Here is a 7788-nt window from a genome sequence, read left to right as displayed (position 1 = left end):
TTTTGGACGCAATTCCCCGGGCGACCAGCGGGGGGCGCAGTTCCCCGGACCCGGGGGTGGCCTCCCCCGGGCCTGGGCTACCTTCCCCGGGCATCGTGGGGTGGAAATATGGAAGTTTTTTTTCCCGGGGGGAAGACGCTCGGACGTGCCCAGGGACACTTCCACAGCCCCGGGCATGAATCCCGGGGAAGAGTGGGAGAACGATTGAAACTATTTTCAAAGTGTTTTTTTCACCTTTTGCATGCATTTCCCCGGTTGTCCTGCGGGGGGCGCATTGCCCCGGACCCGTGGGTGACCTCCCGCGGGCCCGGGCTACCTTCCCCAGGCATCGTGGGGTGGAAATATGGAACTTTTTTTTTCAGGGGGGGAAGACGCTCGGACGTGCCCAGGGACACTTCCACAGACCCGGGCATGAATCCCGGGGAAGAGTGGGCGAACGATTTCAAACTATTTTCAAAGTATTTTTTGCACCTTTTGGACGCAATTCCCCGGTCGACCAGCGGGGGGCGCAGTTCCCCGGACCCGGGGATGGACTCCCCCGGGCCCGGGCTACCTTCCCCGGGCATCGTGGGGTGGAAATATGGAACTTTTTTTTTTCCGGGGGGAAGACGCTCGGACGTGCCCAGGGACACTTCCACAGCCCTGGGCATGAATCCCGGGGAAGAGTGGGTGAACCATTTCAAACTGTTTTCAGTGTTTTTTTCTCCTTTTGGATGCATTTCTCCGGGTGTCCAGCACGGGGCGCAGTCCCCCGGACCCGGGGGTGACCTCCCCCAGGCCCGGGCTACCTCCCCCGGGCAGCGTGGGGTGAAAATCTGGAACTTGTTTTTCCCGGGGGGGGGAAGACGCTCGGACGTGCCCAGGGACACTTCCACAGCCCTGGGCATGAATCCCGGGCTCGAGTGGGTAAGGAATTTCAAAGTATTTTCAAAGTATTTTTTTCACCTTTTGGACGCAATTCCCCGGGCGACCAGCGGGGGGCGCAGTTCCCCGGACCCGGGGGTGGCCTCCCCCGGGCCTGGGCTACCTTCCCCGGGCATCGTGGGGTGGAAATATGGAAGTTTTTTTTCCCGGGGGGAAGACGCTCGGACGTGCCCAGGGACACTTCCACAGCCCCGGGCATGAATCCCGGGGAAGAGTGGGAGAACGATTGAAACTATTTTCAAAGTGTTTTTTTCACCTTTTGCATGCATTTCCCCGGTTGTCCTGCGGGGGGCGCATTGCCCCGGACCCGTGGGTGACCTCCCGCGGGCCCGGGCTACCTTCCCCAGGCATCGTGGGGTGGAAATATGGAACTTTTTTTTTCAGGGGGGGAAGACGCTCGGACGTGCCCAGGGACACTTCCACAGACCCGGGCATGAATCCCGGGGAAGAGTGGGCGAACGATTTCAAACTATTTTCAAAGTATTTTTTGCACCTTTTGGACGCAATTCCCCGGGCGACCAGCGGGGGGCGCAGTTCCCCGGACCCGGGGATGGACTCCCCCGGGCCCGGGCTACCTTCCCCGGGCATCGTGGGGTGGAAATATGGAACTTTTTTTTTTCCGGGGGGAAGACGCTCGGACGTGCCCAGGGACACTTCCACAGCCCTGGGCATGAATCCCGGGGAAGAGTGGGTGAACCATTTCAAACTGTTTTCAGTGTTTTTTTCTCCTTTTGGATGCATTTCTCCGGGTGTCCAGCACGGGGCGCAGTCCCCCGGACCCGGGGGTGACCTCCCCCAGGCCCGGGCTACCTCCCCCGGGCAGCGTGGGGTGAAAATCTGGAACTTGTTTTTCCCGGGGGGGGGAAGACGCTCGGACGTGCCCAGGGACACTTCCACAGCCCTGGGCATGAATCCCGGGCTCGAGTGGGTAAGGAATTTCAAAGTATTTTCAAAGTATTTTTTTCACCTTTTGGACGCAATTCCCCGGGCGACCAGCGGGGGGCGCAGTTCCCCGGACCCGGGGGTGGCCTCCCCCGGGCCTGGGCTACCTTCCCCGGGCATCGTGGGGTGGAAATATGGAAGTTTTTTTTCCCGGGGGGAAGACGCTCGGACGTGCCCAGGGACACTTCCACAGCCCCGGGCATGAATCCCGGGGAAGAGTGGGAGAACGATTGAAACTATTTTCAAAGTGTTTTTTTCACCTTTTGCATGCATTTCCCCGGTTGTCCTGCGGGGGGCGCATTGCCCCGGACCCGTGGGTGACCTCCCGCGGGCCCGGGCTACCTTCCCCAGGCATCGTGGGGTGGAAATATGGAACTTTTTTTTTCAGGGGGGGAAGACGCTCGGACGTGCCCAGGGACACTTCCACAGACCCGGGCATGAATCCCGGGGAAGAGTGGGCGAACGATTTCAAACTATTTTCAAAGTATTTTTTGCACCTTTTGGACGCAATTCCCCGGGCGACCAGCGGGGGGCGCAGTTCCCCGGACCCGGGGATGGACTCCCCCGGGCCCGGGCTACCTTCCCCGGGCATCGTGGGGTGGAAATATGGAACTTTTTTTTTCCGGGGGGAAGACGCTCGGACGTGCCCAGGGACACTTCCACAGCCCTGGGCATGAATCCCGGGGAAGAGTGGGTGAACCATTTCAAACTGTTTTCAGTGTTTTTTTCACCTTTTGGATGCATTTCTCCGGGTGTCCAGCACGGGGCGCAGTCCCCCGGACCCGGGGGTGACCTCCCCCAGGCCCGGGCTACCTCCCCCGGGCAGCGTGGGGTGAAAATCTGGAACTTGTTTTTCCCGGGGGGGGAAGACGCTCGGACGTGCCCAGGGACACTTCCACAGCCCTGGGCATGAATCCCGGGCTCGAGTGGGTAAGGAATTTCAAAGTATTTTCAAAGTATTTTTTTCACCTTTTGGACGCAATTCCCCGGGCGACCAGCGGGGGGCGCAGTTCCCCGGACCCGGGGGTGGCCTCCCCCGGGCCTGGGCTACCTTCCCCGGGCATCGTGGGGTGGAAATATGGAAGTTTTTTTTCCCGGGGGGAAGACGCTCGGACGTGCCCAGGGACACTTCCACAGCCCCGGGCATGAATCCCGGGGAAGAGTGGGAGAACGATTGAAACTATTTTCAAAGTGTTTTTTTCACCTTTTGCATGCATTTCCCCGGTTGTCCTGCGGGGGGCGCATTGCCCCGGACCCGTGGGTGACCTCCCGCGGGCCCGGGCTACCTTCCCCAGGCATCGTGGGGTGGAAATATGGAACTTTTTTTTTCAGGGGGGGAAGACGCTCGGACGTGCCCAGGGACACTTCCACAGACCCGGGCATGAATCCCGGGGAAGAGTGGGCGAACGATTTCAAACTATTTTCAAAGTATTTTTTGCACCTTTTGGACGCAATTCCCCGGGCGACCAGCGGGGGGCGCAGTTCCCCGGACCCGGGGATGGACTCCCCCGGGCCCGGGCTACCTTCCCCGGGCATCGTGGGGTGGAAATATGGAACTTTTTTTTTTCCGGGGGGAAGACGCTCGGACGTGCCCAGGGACACTTCCACAGCCCTGGGCATGAATCCCGGGGAAGAGTGGGTGAACCATTTCAAACTGTTTTCAGTGTTTTTTTCTCCTTTTGGATGCATTTCTCCGGGTGTCCAGCACGGGGCGCAGTCCCCCGGACCCGGGGGTGACCTCCCCCAGGCCCGGGCTACCTCCCCCGGGCAGCGTGGGGTGAAAATCTGGAACTTGTTTTTCCCGGGGGGGGAAGACGCTCGGACGTGCCCAGGGACACTTCCACAGCCCTGGGCATGAATCCCGGGCTCGAGTGGGTAAGGAATTTCAAAGTATTTTCAAAGTATTTTTTTCACCTTTTGGACGCAATTCCCCGGGCGACCAGCGGGGGGCGCAGTTCCCCGGACCCGGGGGTGGCCTCCCCCGGGCCTGGGCTACCTTCCCCGGGCATCGTGGGGTGGAAATATGGAAGTTTTTTTTCCCGGGGGGAAGACGCTCGGACGTGCCCAGGGACACTTCCACAGCCCCGGGCATGAATCCCGGGGAAGAGTGGGAGAACGATTGAAACTATTTTCAAAGTGTTTTTTTCACCTTTTGCATGCATTTCCCCGGTTGTCCTGCGGGGGGCGCATTGCCCCGGACCCGTGGGTGACCTCCCGCGGGCCCGGGCTACCTTCCCCAGGCATCGTGGGGTGGAAATATGGAACTTTTTTTTTCAGGGGGGGAAGACGCTCGGACGTGCCCAGGGACACTTCCACAGACCCGGGCATGAATCCCGGGGAAGAGTGGGCGAACGATTTCAAACTATTTTCAAAGTATTTTTTGCACCTTTTGGACGCAATTCCCCGGGCGACCAGCGGGGGGCGCAGTTCCCCGGACCCGGGGATGGACTCCCCCGGGCCCGGGCTACCTTCCCCGGGCATCGTGGGGTGGAAATATGGAACTTTTTTTTTCCGGGGGGAAGACGCTCGGACGTGCCCAGGGACACTTCCACAGCCCTGGGCATGAATCCCGGGGAAGAGTGGGTGAACCATTTCAAACTGTTTTCAGTGTTTTTTTCACCTTTTGGATGCATTTCTCCGGGTGTCCAGCACGGGGCGCAGTCCCCCGGACCCGGGGGTGACCTCCCCCAGGCCCGGGCTACCTCCCCCGGGCAGCGTGGGGTGAAAATCTGGAACTTGTTTTTCCCGGGGGGGGAAGACGCTCGGACGTGCCCAGGGACACTTCCACAGCCCTGGGCATGAATCCCGGGCTCGAGTGGGTAAGGAATTTCAAAGTATTTTCAAAGTATTTTTTTCACCTTTTGGACGCAATTCCCCGGGCGACCAGCGGGGGGCGCAGTTCCCCGGACCCGGGGGTGGCCTCCCCCGGGCCTGGGCTACCTTCCCCGGGCATCGTAAGGTGGAAATATGGAAGTTTTTTTTCCCGGGGGGAAGACGCTCGGACGTGCCCAGGGACACTTCCACAGCCCCGGGCATGAATCCCGGGGAAGAGTGGGAGAACGATTGAAACTATTTTCAAAGTGTTTTTTTCACCTTTTGCATGCATTTCCCCGGTTGTCCTGCGGGGGGCGCATTGCCCCGGACCCGTGGGTGACCTCCCGCGGGCCCGGGCTACCTTCCCCAGGCATCGTGGGGTGGAAATATGGAACTTTTTTTTTCAGGGGGGGAAGACGCTCGGACGTGCCCAGGGACACTTCCACAGCCCCGGGCATGAATCCCGGGGAAGAGTGGGCGAACGATTTCAAACTATTTTCAAAGTATTTTTTGCACCTTTTGGACGCAATTCCCCGGGCGACCAGCGGGGGGCGCAGTTCCCCGGACCCGGGGATGGACTCCCCCGGGCCCGGGCTACCTTCCCCGGGCATCGTGGGGTGGAAATATGGAACTTTTTTTTTTCCGGGGGGAAGACGCTCGGACGTGCCCAGGGACACTTCCACAGCCCTGGGCATGAATCCCGGGGAAGAGTGGGTGAACCATTTCAAACTGTTTTCAGTGTTTTTTTCTCCTTTTGGATGCATTTCTCCGGGTGTCCAGCACGGGGCGCAGTCCCCCGGACCCGGGGGTGACCTCCCCCAGGCCCGGGCTACCTCCCCCGGGCAGCGTGGGGTGAAAATCTGGAACTTGTTTTTCCCGGGGGGGAAGACGCTCGGACGTGCCCAGGGACACTTCCACAGCCCTGGGCATGAATCCCGGGGAAGAGTGGGCGAACAATTTCAAAGTATTTTCAAAGTATTTTTTTCACCTTTTGGACGCAATTCCCCGGGCGACCAGTGGGAGGCGCAGTTCCCCGGACCCGGGGATGGACTCCCCCGGGCCCGGGCTACCTTCCCCGGGCATCGTGGGGTGGAAATATGGAAGTTTTTTTTTCCCGGGGGGAAGACGCTCGAACTTACCCAGGGACACTTCCACAGCCCTGGGCATGAATCCCGGGGAAGAGTGGGAGAACGATTGAAGCTATTTTCAAAGTGTTTTTTCACCTTTTGGACGCTATTCCCCGGTTGTCCTGCGGGGGACGCAGTGCCCCGGACCCGGGGGTGACCTCCCCCGGGCCCGGGCTACCTTCCCTGGGTAGCGTGGGCTGGAAATCTGGAACTTTTTTTCCCCGGGGGGAAGACCTTCGAACGTGCCCAGGGACACTTCCACAGCCCTGGGCATGAATCCTGGGCTCGAGTGGGTGAGGAATTTCAAAGTATTTTCAAAGTGCTTTTTTTCACCTTTCGGATGCAATTCCCCGGTCGACCAGCGGGGGGCGCCGGTCCCCGGACCCGGGGGTGGCCTCCCCCGGGCCCGGGCTACCTTCCCTGGGCAGCGTGGGGTGGAAATCTGGAATTTTTTTTTTCCCGGGGGGTGGACGCTCGGAAGTGCCCAGGGACACTTCCACAGCCCTGGGCATGAATCCCGGGGAAGAGTGGGTGAGAAGTGTCAAAATATTTTCAAAGTGCTTTTTTCACCTTTCAGATGCAATTCCCCGGTCGACCAGCGGGGGGCGCCGGTCCCCGGACCCGGGGTTGAACTCCCCCGGGCCCCGGCTACCTTCCCCGGGCATCGTGGGGTGGAAATCTGGAAGTTTTTTTTTCCCGGGGGGTGGACGCTCGGACGTGCCCAGGGACACTTCCACAGCCCTGGGCATGAATCCCGGGCTCGAGTGGGAGAAGCATTCCGGATCGTTTTCAGTCTTTTTTGCCTGTTTGGATGCAATTCCCCGACCGACCAGCGGGGGGCGCAGTCCCCCGGACCACGGGGCGACCTCCCCCGGGCCCGGGCTACCTTCCCCGGGAAGAGTGGTGCGGAGACGTGGGTTTTTTCCGTTTTCACCCCCTGGCTGCAGTACCTCTGGCGGCCTGCCGGGGGCGCCGCGGCGCGTGCGGCTGCCCCCGGCCCCCCGCCACCTCCCACGGCCCTGCCGGGGCTCCGGGGGGCCCCAGGGGACCGCGTGGGAGCGAGAAACCCCGGCCTGGAAGTCCTTTCTATGAGGTCGGACAGGGTGGCCCGCGGCCGGCACACAGTTCCAGGAGGTCGGATAAGAGTGGAGAAATCCGGGGTGTGTGTCGCGCGGTCTAATGCGTGCCGCTACGCGCCGGAGCACCCTTTCTGCGGATCTATAGGGAGGCATGAGGATCTGACAAAGACGGGGGGATTCTCCCGGAGCCTGTTCCCGGGCCGCGAGAAGCCCGTCTCCCCCCGGGGGACGCCCGGAGCTCGGCGGGGGCTCCCCGGGATCGCCCAGCCCGGCCTGGGCTCCAGGAGGCCGGGCCCGAACCCGCCCCCGGCCCGGCGCAGCGCCCCCCGGCGGCCGAAGTCGGAAAACCCCGCGATTTCTCCGAGAGCGGGCCCCCGGCTCCCTCGCGCCCGGAGGAGGGAACCGAGAGGCGAGGGCTCCTTTTCCCGGCTCGCGGGCGCCCCCGGGTGGTGGAAAAATATATTGCAGTTTGTGGAAGTCATTTCTATGAGAACGAACCTGCCCCTCCGAGGCCGGGGGTCGGTTCCAGGAGGGCGGGAGAGAGTCGCTCCGAGTACCGCTGAAGTGTCGCGCGCCACTCGCGTGCCGCTACCCGCCGGAGCACCCCTCCTGGAGATATATAGGAGGCAGACGGATTCTGCCAGCAGGCGGTGGAAAGACGGAAGTTTTGAGATGGGCCTTTCTCTCGCTTCCCCGCCGCCCCGATCGATGTGGCACCCCGCGCCCCGGCCGGGAGGGTCCTTCGCTCGGCCGGAACCTCGGGTCCCGGTCGGCTCAGGCGACAGCGACGCTCCCTCAGCCCACGGCGCGCCCGGCACCCCTCCTCCGCGAGAGGGTCCGGTCCCCCGTCGCCCGCCCCGAAGCTCCCGGAGAGGGGCCAGGGGCGGGCTCGCTCCTCGCAC

This window comes from Crinia signifera, unplaced genomic scaffold (assembly GCF_055691185.1).
Source record: "Crinia signifera unplaced genomic scaffold, ASM5569118v1 HAP2_SCAFFOLD_125, whole genome shotgun sequence".
NCBI classification, from domain to species: domain Eukaryota; kingdom Metazoa; phylum Chordata; class Amphibia; order Anura; family Myobatrachidae; genus Crinia; species Crinia signifera.
Note: the sequence above shows the minus strand (reverse complement) of the source record.